Below are 16,912 nucleotides of genomic sequence, written 5' to 3' on the forward strand. Positions count from 1 at the left end.
TTCTCACTCAAGGATGTGTGGTTTTTCTCCTCCAATTAATTTGAGAGAGAGAGAAAGGGGGAAAGACAGAGAGAGAGAGAGAGAGAGAGAGAGAGAGAGAGAGAGAGAGATAGTCATCGATGTGAAAGAGAAACATCAATCCGTTGCCTCCTGTAGGTGGCCCGACCAGGGATGGAACCTGCAACCTTTTGGTGTATGGAATGACGTTCCAACCAAATGAACCACCTGGCCAGGGCAAGTAGTTATTACTTTTAAAAAATTATAATTAGTTTAATTGTAAGAGTGCATAAGTTATGTTTTAATGATGGCTGTAGTTAACAACTGGCTTGCTCAAAATTTAACTATCAGCTTTCACAAGCTGGACAAGCCAGTTCCAGCACACCACTGCCCTGTATTAGTAAAATCCTAGATTATATTGATTTTTCCTATCAAATTTTTGACCATTTCATTGAGGCATAATTGACATATGCTAAGGTGTGCATGCTAGAAGTATGAAATTTTATGTTTAGACACTTGAACCCAGTGGCAGGAAGCAGCTGCAGAGCCCTGTGGTTGCCGTCTCCCGTGGGCGTGAGCCTCATCTGTGGCCCTGGCCATGCTGGGGCAGCACTCCTGGGAGCGCTTTTCATTTGGCATAAACAGCATTGCATATTAGTGTGGCATAAAGCCCATATATCCATCTGGAACTTTTGCTCAAATGTAGAAATGTGACTCACCTTGCTAGTAACTGGCCCTGACTTCATGAAATACCTAAATAATGTGATGGGACAACTAAAAGATTGGTTACACAAGTGTTCAGCTCAGAAACTGGTGGTAGTCATCTTGAATATTAAAAGTGCTGCCCAGCCGGTGTGTCTCAGTGGTTAAGCAATTGACCTATGAACCAGGAGGTCACGGTTCGATTCCTGGTCAGGGCACATGCCCAGGCTTGATCCTCAGTGTGGGGTTACAGGAGGCAGCTGATCAATGATGCTCTTTCATCATTGATGTTTCTATCTCTCTCTCCCTCTACCTTCCTCTCTAAAATCAATAAAATATATATTTTTAAAAGGTGGTGAGGTCTCTGAAAGATGGAGATTTGATACTGAGTGTGATAAGACGGCCAGAGAAGACAGTATACCCAGAGAAGTCTCAGAAAGCTATCCAAGGTGTGACATGCATTCAGTGATCAGATCACAGCTATAGTGACATTTCTGCTACTGTTGGACATTTCTTATTCATTTGATCTTCTTATTTATGCAAAGATTCATGGTTGTACCTGAAAAGTGGGAAGAGTTGGTACCACAGTTCATTGCGGATTCTGAGCAAGTCCATTGGGTTCCTTCACTACCACAATTCACAAAGTAAACAGCAGAGTAGCCCTGTCCCAGACTGAAGAAAGAGGGAAATAATGAGAAATGAAGTGGAAGAACTAGCAGCTTCTATCAGCCTTCAACCTTCAACACATTAAGTATGAAATCACAAAATTAAGATGGAAGCCTGAAGTTGAAAGAGAACAACAACAAAAAAATGCCAAGACCATTTTTCCTGAAGCTCCCCAGTGTCTCAGGCTCATCAGACTCTCCATAAAAGATCCTTTGTCGAAGTGATTTCCTAGAGGGAGGCTGTGGACAGGGTGGCTCACAGCTGTGGGTCTGGAGCCCAGTTTCTCATTTATTCTCGGCAATGCCACCCATCACAAGTTTCTGGAAGAAGGCTATGGTTGGCGTCACAGCCAAAATGCCCTAAAACGCAGCGGAAGAATGAGGAGGAAAATGTAACAGGGTCTGAAGTACACGGTGCTCAGTAAATGCTGAATTAAAAAAAAATGTTTGGAAGGAAGGATGCTCAGCAACAGTTATTTGTGTTTACCTCTGGTCTGGTCATGGAATTTAGGGGAAACGGGAACTTCCATGATTTCTTATACTGAGTTCTATATTGCTTGACTATCTTACAATCAGCAGAGAGCACTGCTAGTATTGTCAGTTTGAAGACTTTGAAAAGAAAGCCCAAGGTCTAAAACATTACCATCTCATACTATTACTCGTACCCATAAAGGAGGTTCATGGGGGGGGGGGGGGACATTTGTAATACTTTCAACAATAAAGATAAAATTTAAAAAAGAGCTCCTAGTGCAAACGTGGTGTGTGCTAAGCATTTTATAAATATTTAACACATAACTAGGCACAATCATTTTTCTTGTTTAACAAACTAGGAAACCGAGACTCAGCTAGGTTGTTTGTATAATTTGTCCAAGGTGACACAGCTAAGAAATGTCACAGCGAGAGTTTGACTCTAGGTCTTTGGCTTGGGAGTCTATTCCTAATCACTATGCTATACCAAAATACTACTATTAGCTGAGGAAAGGGACAAATATTCCTGGAAATCTGAGAGTAAGGTCCAAACCAGCAAGTGTAAGTTCTTTAAACCTTATATTTTACACTTAAACTTTATTATGTCACTTTCTGTCTCATAATGCATGTACAATTTGTTTGAAAATAAAAGCATGTGAGTTATTTCCCATCAAGTCAAATGAATGCTCCAGGAGGATGCCCCGTGTCTCTGCTAGGGCTTCACGTATCCTGGGCACATCACTGTGTATATCCACAGAGAACTGTTTGCCCCACGTTGAGGATCACAGACAAAATCCCCGTTGCTTCTGGCATTCTCTGGTAGATCAACTAGGTCAGAACGTTTTCCTAAGATCTTGAAAGACATCAAACATCAGTTAACTCTGGTCTTGTCCCCGTTCCAGTTCAGGGGATATATTCTTCCTCTTAAGTAAAGCATACCAAATGACCTGACTGGTGACAGCTGACAGATTGGCGGACCTGCTGGCCAGGGTATGACATTCCTCAGGCCGGCCCCAGCTGACCCTGACTTGGTCAACTGTTCCTCACAGCCCACAGCCCACTTTCTAGGAATTCACACACAGTGGCTGCTGCAATGATACCGTTCAATCCCACACACAGTTGTTAAATGTTTAGTCAGTGCAAAAGTTCATCCACACAAAAAAGTGGGGGGACAGATAGTGGTAATGGTTGCACAATATTGTGAATGTAATTAAAGCCACTGAATTGCACACTGAAAAACAGTTAAAGTGGCAAATTTTGTGTTACATATTCTATCACAGCAATAAAATGATTAAAACACACACACACACACACACACAAATTTATCCACCGGTAAACAATATTTTGTCTGGGCCTCAAGGATATTCTGGGGTGGGGCATGGTAGCTGTTTCAGATGAATGGAACTATTAGCCAAAGGGAGAGCAAATCTAACCCAGTAACCCCTTGCTGAAACCCCTTCAATGGCTCCCCATTATTCTTGGGATAAAGACCAAGTCTTAACAGGCCTATGAGGCCCTATGTGGTCATCTTTCTGATTTCATTTTGTGCCACTTCTCTCCTTGCTTTTCCTGTTCCAACCACCTGGCCTTCCTTCTCTTCCTTTCAACATGCCAAGCTCCCTTCCACCTCAGGGCCATTGCAAAGGGACTTTTCCCCTTTGCTTGAAACCCTTTTACATCCCACTTCATTCTTGGCTCACTCAACTGAAGCATCACTTCTTCAAAGAAGCCCCCCAGTATGGGTCAGATTCCATGTTATATATACCGATAAAACCACATATCTCCCTGTTGTTACTGAAAAATCACAGAAAAACTCCAAGTAACAGTGGCTTAAACAAAAGTAAAGCTCACATGCAGAAGTCCTGGGCTAATCCATGGTGCCTAGAACCCAGGTTTCTTCAGTCTTGTTGTTCCACTACACATGGCTTTCATTCCCAAAGTCGCCTCATGATCCAAGAAAGTAGCTGGAGCTCCAGCCATTATGTCCACATTCCCACAATCAAGAAGAAGAAAGAGGAAAAAAGGGCAAGCCCCCTCCTTTACAGACATTTTCTGGAAGTTATACATATCGTTTCTGTTACTATTGGCCAGAATTTAGCTACATGACTACATCTAGATGCAAGAAGGCTGGTAACTGTATTTGTTATTCTAGGTAATCATATGTTTACTTGAAAGTGGACATTTACCTATGCTACTCATAAAGGGAGAATGGACATTGAGGGACTACTAGAGTATCTATCACAATAGCATCAATCTTATTTTGTAATCATACATTTATTTAAGGTGATTATTCAACTGAAGTATTTTCCCTCACTAGATTATTACCTTTATGAGAGCTGGGCCTTGTCTGCTTTTGTTTATCATTGTATCCCCTGTGCCTAGCATGGTACTTGCACAATAGGCATTCCACAAAGATTTGTGGACCAAATGTGGAAAGCAGGCTATTATATATATATATATATATATCTGAGAGAGGAAAGGACAGGGAGAGAGAGAGAATCATTGATCGGCTGCCTCCTGTATGCTCCCTACAGGGGCTCGAGCCTGCAACCGAGGCATGTGCCCTTGATTTGAATCAAACCTGGGACCCTTCAGTCTCCTGGCTGGGCTCTTAGGAGAGAAGTAGGAAGAGAGAATTTGCCCAGGCAGCTTATCTTGTCTTCCTTAGGCCATCTGCCTCCAATGGGGTTGGGTGGGGAGAAGGTCCTGGATTATCTAGAATAGACATTGTGAGTTTGTCCTGGTCCTGGACTCTTTAGCAGAGGGCCCATGCAAACACCAGGTCCTGTCTGTCTCCTGTACCTCTCCCACCTCCAGCTGTGCCTGGGCAGGATAATGAATGGACAGAACCATACCCTGGGCTCCTTTCCTTCTCTACACTCCCAGCTCCATCCCCTGGCCTTAGGGTTCATGCTGCTGATCAGCCTCAGCCATTCAATTCTCTTGTGAAGCAAACCTCTGCGATGTGGCTGCCTGAGGAAGATGAGACTGTCAGAGCCAAAGGAAGGTGTTGGGAAGTCCTTCCTGATGTTGCAGTCATTCAGCCTGTGCAGGCAAGGTGTGCAACCTGGTCACCGTGCCTGACAAGAATGTGGCCCAACCTAGGCTAGACCAGGAAGCAGGGATACACTTGACATCACCAGGAGAAGAGAAAGCCAAGGTAGTGCCACACCTGTTTTTTGGTGGGTAAAAGGAATTTTTTAAAACTATTTAAAATGTGATCTCGCTCGCTTCGGTAGCACATATATTAAAATTGGAACGATACAGAGAAGATTAGCATGGCCCCTGCGCGAGGATGACACCCAAATTCATGAAGCATTCCATATTTTAAAGAAGTTATCTTTAATAAAGATTATAGATACAGATTTTTTCCTAAAATCTAAAAAGTCAAATAGAAGAAAAAGGTTAAGGAAAAACAGAAGCCCTCTGTTCGCCCTATCCTAGCCCAAATCCAGCTCCTCAGATCCAACACTTTTAACTCCTTTTAGCTGCTTTTTCTGTATTTACACCCATCACCGCCCCTCCACCCATGTCTAATAACAAACTTCTATTGGTATTCCTTCAATGTTCATTTGCAGACATTACTTACCCATGCGCTTCCTACTATGGACTGGGAGGACTTACATCTTACTTCACTCCCTTCTCAATGTCTTTTAACACAAGTTTGGTTAAAAGCCATACTTCATGCTTTTAATATTATGACTATGTAACTATCAATGACCACAGACCCAAGTACATGTCCCTTGAGTTAATTTACTCTTTTTGTCTCAGCTCAGCTTTGTTTGAATCTATGAGCTTCCCACACCCTCCCAGGACTCTGTAAACCCCCCGTAATCCAATTTTCCCCACAGATAATCCCTCACATAATCCCTCAATTTTCTTTTTCCTCGTGCAACCCCTCTCCCCACCTGGACAGGTTGCTCTCTGGTCCTCTGCAAGGCTCCCTCCCTGAGGCTTTCCTTTGCTGACATCCTGGGAATTCAAGAGAATTGTTTTATAACTATTTTTATATGATTTCAAAATTTTATATGATTTCTACTCGTTCACTAGAAAAAATGTAAAGGCACGAGAAAGAAAATAAGGTGATATATTAATTATTCATCTGCACAAACATAACCATTAACATTGTGGCATGTATCTTTGCAATCTTTTTTACACATATTAATCTACATCAAAGAGGGGGAAATACAATCTGGAAAACAAAACCCATGGCTGCTGCATTTCTGCCCCTGGGAGAGAATAGCATGATTCCTATCAGAGCCAGGATTCTCCTGTGGAGGAAAATAGCTGTTGGGCCCCATGAGCCAATGAACATCAAAAGTCCTCCCCCAGAACATGGTTTAAAAAGACAGGGAGAAAATGTTCTTTAAAAAAACAAAGACTACAGCCCTGGTTGGTGTGGCTCAGTGGTAGAGCATCAGCCATGCACCAAAGGGTGGTGGATGCGATTCCCAGTCAAGGGCACTTATGTTCATGAGGCAACCCATCAGTGTGTTTCTCTCATAATCAATGTTTCTCTCTCTTTAAAAGTCAATGGAAAAAATGTCCTCGGACAAGGATTAACAAAAAACAAAGACTACAATAAAACACTCTGTCAGTTGGAGGTGATAGGAAATAAGGCATTGAAAAATGAAATTTAAAAAATTAAGGAATTTTGCTCAGGGAGTGGCTCAGTTGGTTTCAGTCCTCCTGTGCACTGACAGGTTGCTGGTGAGATTCCTGGTCAGAGCACATGCATGCGTTGCAGGTTCCATTCCCAGGCAGGGCACATAAGGAAGACAATCAATCAATGTTTCTGTCTCTCTCTCTCCCTTCTTTTCTCTAAGCATGTCCTCAGGTGAGGATTAAAAAATAAAATAAATAATTTTTTAAAATGCTAATCATTAAAAAAAATAAGACATTGAAAAAAACTAACACAGATAGAAAAGGGTCTATAGCCATGTTACGCAGTGTAGTAGGCACTAGTCTCATGAAGCTATTTAAATGTCATAACATTAAAAATTCAGTTCCTCATATGCACTAGCCACATTTCAAATACTCAGCAGACACATGTGGCTAGTGATTACCGCATTGGACAGCACAAAATAGAACATCTCTGTCATCACAGAAAGCTCTATGGGATTGTACCTAGCTCTAACACAGATAACAAATTTGCAATGCGTGGGCCAAATTTAGTTCATAGCAGTAAAACATGATGATTAAGAGAGTAATCTCTAGAGGCAGATGCCTGAGTTCAAATCCTGCTCTGCCACTTATTAATCAGAGGATTTTGGACAACTTAATCTCCTTGCCTCAGTTTCCTCATCTGTAAAGTGAAGATAATGATAGTAACTACTGTACAGGTTGTTATACAGACCAAATAATTGATACTTACAAAGTGCTTAGGAAAGTACCTGACACATAATAAGTAGTTATTAAATATTTTGATTTGCCTGTTAGTTACTAACAAATGAAATTAAAATCTGAGCCCTAGCAGGCTTGGCTCAGTGGATAGAGCCTGTGGACCAAAAGGTCCCGGGTTCGATTCCAGTCCAGGCCACGTACCTTGGTTGCAGGTTCCTCTTTATCCCAGGCCCTGGTTGGGGCTCGTGCAGGGGCAACCAATTGATGTGTTTCTCTCACATGGATGTTTCTCTCTGTCCTTCCCTCTCTCTTCCACTCTAAAAAGATCAATGGAAAAATATTCTCGGGTGAGGATTAACAACAACAACAATAAAATTAAAATCTGGGTTTCTGGCCTTTTTTTTTTTCCTTTTAGAAGGCCTGCAAGCCTGGCTCACATCATTCTGATATACTTCAATTGGCAAGAACAGAGTGGCAGCTGCCCAGTTAAGATGGAGCATAGCCCTAGCTGGTTTGGCTCAGTGGATGGAGCATTGGCCTGGGGACTGAAGGGTCCCAGGTTCGAATCCAGTAGAAGGCACATGCCTGGGTTGTGGACTCAGTCCCCATTGGGGGCGTGCAAGAGGCAGCTGATCAATGATACTTTCTTATCATTGATGTTTCTGTCTCTCTCTCTCTCTCCCCCTTCCTCTCTGAAATCAATATATATATATATATATATATATATATATATATATATATATATATATATATATATATATATATGGTGTAGCATAAACTCCTTAGTTGCCCACATGTTCTTTTGGGGCAGGTGTTGCATCAGCACCACTCAGAGCAGGCACCTTTTTCCAATTTGCTCTAAGGCACAGATTAGGCTGGTGGGCAGCCCTGGGAAAGGTGGCAAACACAGGGACATCAAGCACTGCCTTAAGGAGGGAGAATGGCAAGTGGTTATCAGGGGCACGGATATCTAATGTTCAGTAGTCAGCTGTCACCCAAATTGTAAAGTGTTCTGATTCTGTGTTTCATATCTTCAATAAGGCCTGCTGCACACAAAGATTGGGGTTAGTAGTACAGCAAGGAACAAAAAATGATGATGAAAACACACTGAAGGCTGAACATTTTGCAGTCTCTGGAACAATGAGCCCCTTGAAAAATCTTATTTGAGGGTGGATACCAGAGTATGGGGAATAGAGGCCAGAACCCTTGCATTTGAATAATTAGGAACTCTGCGGCTGGAAATATCGGCAATCTCCCGAGGCAGATATCTGGGTTACAGACTCACACACCTTGAGGAAAGGGAGCAGAGAATCAGACAATTTGCAACTCTGTAATTTCCTTTCATTTCTGAGTATATCACAGACATCTTTTCATGTCATTCTTCTCTCACGTCAGTGATTCTCAAGGAGAGGAGAGGTCATATCAGAATCAAACCACCCAGGTGCCTCTTCAAGCCACACCGATGTATTTATCAGTCAGGAATCAGGTGAGAGAACAAAATCACTTCCAGGGTTTAAAAACAGAAGGAATTCAACACGAAGACTAGGCAATGACCAAACCCCTGGAAGGGCAGGAGGAGTAGGCTTTTACAAATAACTCCCAGAACGCTCCCAGGGAAGCCATTCCCGTTATGACCTTCAGGAAGGTTGAGCTCCAAGACATGCTGCTCTAGCTGCAATCCAGGTACCAGAAAGCTAAGACCGGAGGCTGCTGCCACCAGCCCAACCTGCACACTGGTTGAATGTGGGTTGCTGCCATAGCTGACGCCAGAATTTCCTCTCAATATCCTCGAACCTGGAGATGGGACATTGGCAATCTCATCTCAAGAATATGGCATGACTGCCTGGCCAGCGTGGCTCAGTGGTTGAGCATCAACCTATGAACCAGGAGGCCACAGTTCGATTCCGGGTCAGGGCACGTGCCTGGGTTGCAGGCTCGATCCCCAGTAGGGGGTGTGCAGGAGGCAGCCAATCAATGATTCTCTCTCATCATTGATGTTCCTATCCCTCTCTCTCCCTTCCTCTTTGAAATAAAAGAAAAAATATATATATATTTAAAAAAAGAATATGGCATGACCTCTACCTCACTTTCCCTTTTCAAATCTTGCAGAAATGCATCTATGTGGCAGAACCTAATTTGCATCCAGAATCGTAGCTGCATGCAACCTGGGAAACATAGCTTCATCTTTTCAGCCTCTGCAGCACAGGAAGACCACCGGGATCAATGCTGACGATCCATCAATCATTCTAGTATGTTGCCTCTAGGAAATCATTGTCTCTGTTTTGTGCAGAGCTATTTTTTCCTCCCTGCGGCCCATGTCCCCTTTTTCTAATAATAGTCCCTGATTTTCCTTTGGAGAATCACCCTTCTCACTTGCACTCCATGTCACTGGGTGAGGCTGAGCCCATACTCCAGTCCCAGGGGAGGGCCCATGTCCCAGCCCTGGGCAACTAGTACACTCCATCTCCTATTCTTGCTCAACGTGTCATCCCTCAGAGAACATGTGAAGGGATGGATACCATCCCCCTGGAGACATCAGGTAGAGAAGGGACAGATAGTTAGTTATCTTGGACTGTTGAGACACTTACCAACCTAGAAGCTGGGGGCAGAATACTATGATTCACTGTCACTTTCTGCTCTAAGATTTGGCAATTGCCTGGCCTATGTGATGTCTACAAAAAAAAGACAATCCTGATTTGAGATATTCTGCCCTTTAATTAAATGAAGCACTAGATCACAGTCTCAATATTTTATTTGGAAAATACGGTCTCCATAACACCTTCACATTCAGCCTAACCCCTCCCCGCCCCTCCCCGCAAGTCCCCACCTTCCCTCTGTATGTGCTTGTGCGCTCGCACACACGTTCTAGCTCCACCTCTCACTTTCTCTTAACCTATTCTTTTTTAGGTTGGGAGCTCTGTTCCTCAGCATCAACATCCACAGATGCTGGGTCACCGTCTCTCCAGGAATTGAACACAAGAACAATCAACTAAAAAATAAATACATAAATAAATAAAAAGGAGGAAAGAGCGGTAGAGATAGTTATCTGCCTAAGAAGTACCTGGTGATTGTATGTGCCTAGAGACACAAGCCTGCTTCCTATGGTGTTTAGTCTTGTTTGGCTGTGGGCCTGGGCCACCTATAATGAAAGTAGCTGTGAATGAGACCAGAGGTTTGGCTCTGAACCTGGAGTCAGGTGACCCTGAGTAATCTCTCTAGGCCTCAGTTTCTCGTTGGTAAAATAAACGGATCAGGCCCATTTATGTTCTAGTTTTGATGATTTACAGTCATACAGCGGGTCAGTGTTGATTTGAAGGTAAGATGACAAAGACACAAGACAGTTTGCTTTAGAAATACCCCACTTGTGAAGAAGATAAGCAGTATTAAAGAGCTCTAACCTAGGAGTCAGGAAACCTGGGCGCTGGTGCTTGCTACATCATACACTCTCCATCAGTGGGCAAGTCGCTTGGCTTCTCTGTGCTATAAAGGGAGATGCTTGGAGCAGATAATGTCTAATGGCCTCTCCAGCTCTGAGGACCTAGACAAGCCACACCATAATGTTTTGCGGAGGAAATAAATCAGAGGGGAATGTGAATGCCCTCAGTGGGTGAAGGGACTGTACTGGAGAGGTTTGTCCTTCTCAGGCATTCACTGGAGTCTCCCCTGCCCTTTGTGTCTCCCTCACTTCCAATGTCCAGGCTTAAGGGCAGGAGCTGGCACATCTGAGGGTCAAACCGGGGAAATGAGCAGGACCTTGAGTTCTGCTGAGTCCTCCCATGGCTGGAGTCCAAGGGTTGAAGACCAGACTTTTCAAGCAGCTTATCAGGGTACATTACTGGCCCAGCCCAGGTGACTACTTGGCAGTGGACTTTGTTTGATCTATTAAGTGTCCCAGAAGTGCCACTTTGGCTGACGCCCTCATCCACACCAGGCCCCACGCTGCAGGAGACTGGTGACCTCCAAGTCTGGCTGAAAGTCAGGAAAGGGAAACTGTCTTTGGAGATCTGCCAGGCTGAGACAGTTCAGAGAGCTGTCACAGGGGCACTTTTGAAAAGAATGTGCACTAAGGAAGCCTGGTGGGAATAGCATAGGGGCTTGTGGGAGGAAGCACAGACAATGAGGGGCGGGTGAATGAGAGTGAGGAATTCTGGAGTTGCCCACAAGGCAGAGCAAGGCTTGAGCTGAGTGAAGTGAAACAGGCCTGGAGTCCAAGAAATCTATTTCAGCACAGCTAGATCTTCAGGTGAGTAACATATTAAAATGTATAAAATAACATTCCAACTAGCCTAATTACATATGCTACCTTTCTGTGTTTCCCCCCCTGATTTTAAAGTAATCCTATATAATAAAAGCCTAATAGGCAAATCAACCAAAGAGTGGACCGACCGATGGAACAACCAGTCGCTATGATGCGCAATGACCACGAGGGGGCAGACACTCAATGTAGGAGCTGCCCCCAGCCCACAGGCCCCAGGCCAGCCAAGGCAGGTGCCAGCAGGGCCCCCCTGATTGCCCCACTGGTTGCCCCACAGAAGGAGGTGACCAGTGGTGGTGGCGGCGGCGGGGGGTGGGGCTGGCAAGCAGGCAGCGCCAGGCCAGCCAAGGTGGGTGCCAATGGGAGCCCTCCAATCGCCCTGCCAGTTGCCCCACAGATTGGCCCTGATCACTGGCCAGGCCTAGGGACCCTACCGGTGCACAAATTTTGTGCACTGGGCCTCTAGTGTAATATAAGGTAAAAAATATGAAAAAGAAGAACTGAGAACAAAAAAGCAACTATTAATTCCACCACCTAGTGATAACCACTATTAATATGTTGGTATGTTTTCTTCTGGCCTTTTTTGCATATGTATACAATATAATTTTTAGAGGGATAATATTGTATTATTGTGTTTTTTTCTAATTTGCTCTTTTCACTGAATATTTCTTCTTAGTCAATATTGATACTTGTCATAAATTTTTTAAAATATATTTTATTGATTTTGTACAGAGGGGAAAGGAGAGGTATAGAGAGTTAGAAACATCGATGAGAGAGAAACATCGATCAGCTGCCTCCTGCACACCTCCTACTGGTGATGTGCCCACAACCAAAGTACATGCCCTTGACCAGAACCGAACCTGGGACCTCTCAGTCTGCAGGCTGACGCTCTATCCACTGAGCCAAACCAGTCAGGGCCAATACTTGTCATAATTTTTAATGACTGCACAATATTTCATCATATGGAAGTACTATTTTTTAATTTAATAATCTTTTATCACTAGGTATTTAAATCATGTCTATTTTTAACCATTATAGACATGCTTCTTTGAACCTCTTGGCACATATACCCTTGCTCATGTGTCCAGTTATTCCCTTCAGATAAATTCCCAAAAGTGGAGGTGCTAGGTCAAAGTGTATTATACATGTTGACATACTGACAAATTTCCCTGCAGGAAGATTGTAGCAATTTATTCTCTACCACCAGTGTCTGATGCTTGATCACCCTGAGTTAACAGCTTTGGTACTTTCTGTATTAAAACTATGGCTGTACACCTCTTCTTTTTTTAAAATTAAATTTATTGTGGTGACATTGGTGTACATCTGTCCTTTAACATCAAAATTATACAAATTTTATTCTTTGACTCAGTAAACATTTGACTCTGGAAAAATGTTTAAAGAAAATATCTAAATTACACATACATAAAGGGGGTAGATAGATAGATTGAGGGGGTGGGGCTGTATCTGAGTAAGCTAATTGCTTTGGACAATCATTGTCCCTGTGGATTGGAAAGGGCGCCCTTAATTGTGTCAGGGCCTTCTCCCTGTCTTTGCTCACTGAAGGAGGAGGGGAGGCAATTATACCCAGTTCCTTGGACAGTGCCACTGTTGTATATAAGGTGGCCCACCTGCTTATACCCTCTCAAGCCTGAAGAACCTCCCCTCACCTTCCCTAATGAGATCAGGCCTTGGCTCATACATAGGGTTGACAGCCCTACCCTGTCTGTCAAAGGTTGCTGGTGACATGTGCCCAAGTCTTTTTGTAGCATTAGTTACAAGAAAGGATAAGATGATAACCAGGGTGATCTTTCCCCTTCTCACAATCCCTTTAAATCCAAAGCCTCCACATTCCTCCTTTTGGATTGTGAGGCTCAACCAGAGAAGAAAGTCAACAAAATCTCAGTTTTTAAACTCACAAACTATGTATTCAAGTATAATACTGAATGAGGTAGGAAGAGACATGTCAAAACAAAACAAAACAAAACAAAAAAACACAGCAGTTTCCCCCACCTCCACTCTGAAAAGATAAGACTTATTAGAGAGGGAAGATAGGTAGAAAGTTTGAAGAAGAAGCAAAACAGTAGGAACTGTGCACCTGGTTCCATCTGAAGTTTAATAAACCCCCTTTAACTGGGGATTGAAAAGACCTTGATTCTACGCAAGGCCTAGGCAGGCAGCAAGCCTCATGGGCAAATCTCCCCCCTTTATGGTGTAGATTCTATGTTGCAGAAATGACAGCGTGGCATGTCTAGGCTTGAGATCAGAAACAGATTCTCCCAGCTTCTGGGGGGAGAAGGTGAGGAGGGGACTCTCTGGGCGCAGTTAGGAGGATACCACATGGACAGATGAGGATGTGGCTACACATCAGCAGATTGTCAGCACAGAGGAGGGTCCCTGCCCAACTTCCACTCACACACCACCACTCCCGCCTTCCTAGGAGCCAGACAGGGATGACTCACCTGTTATACTACAACAGAAGGCTACCATGAGACAAGGCAGAGAAAGCTCAAGAAGTGGTTGTCACCTCCCCATTTACTCCCTCAGCATTAGAGAGGTGAAGAGCTGGGAAGAGCAGAAACATCCTGATCATAATTGAGTTAACCTAGAAGTACCTGATTATGTTTTCTTGCTTCTAGAAATCTGGGGCTTAAGAAGGAAATTAATTCAGTTATAGAAAAATAAAGGAAGTTGTTTTTTCCCCCACACCTGAATTCATGCAACTCTGGAATTTGAACTCCCTTGTACAGTAGTGAAAACACTGCAGCATCCAACAAGAGGGGAAGAGTTGCAGTGTTATACAGTCCTCTAATGTTCATAAGTACTATACAACAATATAAAAATATCTCTGATATAGTGTCAAGTGAAAAGGCAGAATACAAAAATGTGTGTCCTTTCTGATTACCACAATGTTTAAAAGAAAAACTTAAAAGAAAAAAGGAAAACTTAAAAAATATAGTTGAAGCCGAAACCGGTTTGGCTCAGTGGATAGAGCGTCGGCCTGCGGACTGAAGGGTCCCAGGTTTGATTCCGGTCAGGGGCATGTACCTGGGTTGCGGGCACATTCCCGGTGGGAGATGTGCAGGAGGCAGCTGATCGATGTTTCTTTCTCATCGATGTTTCTGACTTTCTATCTCTCTCCCTTTCTCTCTGTAAAAAGTCAATAAAATATATTAAAAAAAATATATGTGTAGTTGAAAAAAATATACAGTTGAAATAAAAACTAGGAAATAAAGGTACAAAAGTATTAAGTGGTTGTCTTTGGATGAGAAAGCTGTGGATAATTTTTTCTCCCTTTTATTTGTTCTGAATTCTCCACCATGAGCATATTTTTTATAATGAAATTTATACATTTAAATATATGTGTGTGTATATCACTTTAAGCATGGCTTGATTCATGGCATAGAGCTTTGAAGAGGTTGGAGAAAAGCGGAGGAAGGTAAAAGGGATCTTTGCAGGCCCTGTTGAACTTTGTTCAGCTCAGTGACTGAGTTGGACATCAGTTGTCGCCTTCTTCCTTCCTGTAAATTAATGTTGGGTGATGTCATGGACAGAATGAGCCAAGAAATGACCGACCATGCTGAATGAATGGGAGCCTCTGTTCATGAGAAATACAGGAAAAGTCATATAGTTTTAAATTTTATGTCAGTGGTTCTCCAAGTATAATTTTCGGATCAGCAGTCTCAGCATTGCTTGTTAGAAATGCAACTTCTCTGGCCCCTTTCCAGACCTACTTGATGATCCTCCTTAGAGAGGAACTCAGCAAGGTATATTCTAACAAGCCCTCCAAGGGATTCTGATGCCTGCCCAAGTTTGAGAACCATTTTCTTTTTCTAAGTTTTATTTATTCATTTTTTTATTTATTAAAATTTTATTTCTCACAATGTGCAGCTGGCGGGACCTGGTGCTCACGCATCTTCGCCAGCAGCTGGGGCGTCCCCACCCTCGGTGTTTCTGGTACATGACTTGAGCTCTGTGCTTTGAAGCTAGGTTAGTCAGTCCTTACTAAGGAGCCCCTAGGGCTGTCCTGGCCCAGGAACTGGGGGTCTGCAGTCTCTCAGAGACAACAGCTGGGGTCACGATAAGCCTATAGTTGGGAACTTCCTTACACAGTTTGTCGTGCGTTGCTTTGTCAAACAAGACTGGTTTTTTGAGTTTTCCCTGAACTTTTCCTTTGGAACACTCCTTCCTTTTGGCCTTGCCCCAGATTTGTTCACTGGGTCTTTGTCTTTCTTGGCCGACTTTCCAGCATCTTTCTTCTTTTTGTCATCCCTGGGCGGCCTAGAGAAACTTGAAGATCAGTTGCTGCCAATGCTGCTTTGATGAGATGTCGGATAAAAAAGTTAATTTATTTTTAAGATTAAGTTTTTTAAAAATAAATGTTTTATTTTTCCCCCAAAATACATTTCTATTGATTTCAGAGAGAGGAAGGGAGAGAAACATCAATGATGACAGAGAATGGTTGATCAGCTACATCCTGCATATCACCTACTGGGAATTGAGCCTGCAACCAGGACATGAGCCCTGACAGGAAATAGAACCCTGACCCCTTAGTTCATGGGTCGATGCTTAACCACTGGGCAACACTTGCCAGGCAAATGTTTTATTTTTAATAATTTTAGATTTAAAGAAAAATTTCAAAAATAGTACAGAGAATTCCATATACCCACCCCAGCTTTTCCTATTATTCACATTTTTACATCAATATGGTACATTTGGAGAACTGCTCTTCTAATGAATAATCACTGATGAGTTCACTTTAGGTAAGTCACTGAGGTAGGTATTAGTCCTGAGGCTGGAAGGAGCTAAGAGAGTTGCTGTGACCACCATCACCTCTGTTCACATTTGAATAAGACTTTAAAACGGGTTATTTCATTTTATCCTCAGTAGATGCCTTTGAAATAAGCTAAGGAATTTATTCCCACTTTACAGATTTAAAAAAACCTGAAGATAAAAAAAAATTAAATGATTTGCCTTTAATAACTGGTATTTATTGTACTTTTCTAATAGACCAAGTCTTATCAATAATATATGAATAGCAAGTATATATTATCTCATTTAAATCTCACACAAATCTTATAAGGTAAGTACCACTGTTATATCTTCATTTTATAGACAGTGAAATGGAGGCACAGAAAGACTAGGTAACTTACTGTTGGACACCAAGGTTTTGCTTTTTTAAAAAAAAAGAGGTTCAAATAGTGTTTCTTTGTTCGTTTTACAGTTTACATCCAATATTATTTTGTAATAGTTTCAAATGGACACACAGCTTTAAATAAAGGAACTGTAATTCAAACCCGGGAAGTCTGACTCTGGGGGAGATGTTCATAACCACCCAGCTATAAAATGTGATGCCTTTGAAATGTTTCAGCTTGGCTAGACTAAGTTACATTTCCCAGAGTTCCCTTTTCAGTATGTTTCCAGTTAGCATGAGCCACAAAAGAGTTTCTTGTGGGAGCTTAGGAAGGTGGAAATGAAGCAGGGG

General features: G+C 42.7%; 1 non-coding gene and 1 pseudogene across 1 annotated transcript; both read left to right on the forward strand.

Annotated features, from left to right (window-relative positions):
• Window positions 1-405: 405 nt before the first annotated feature.
• Window positions 406-1,769, forward strand: LOC132217805 (mitotic spindle assembly checkpoint protein MAD2A-like; annotated as a pseudogene).
• A 3,286-nt stretch (window positions 1,770-5,055) lies between these two features.
• On the forward strand, window positions 5,056-5,162 carry LOC132219513 (U6 spliceosomal RNA). The gene has a single exon (XR_009449504.1). It is a non-coding gene; the product is annotated as a U6 spliceosomal RNA (small nuclear RNA).
• The last annotated feature ends 11,750 nt before the right edge of the window (window positions 5,163-16,912 follow it).

This window comes from Myotis daubentonii, chromosome 16 (genome assembly GCF_963259705.1).
Source record: "Myotis daubentonii chromosome 16, mMyoDau2.1, whole genome shotgun sequence".
Taxonomy (NCBI): Eukaryota; Metazoa; Chordata; class Mammalia; order Chiroptera; family Vespertilionidae; genus Myotis; species Myotis daubentonii.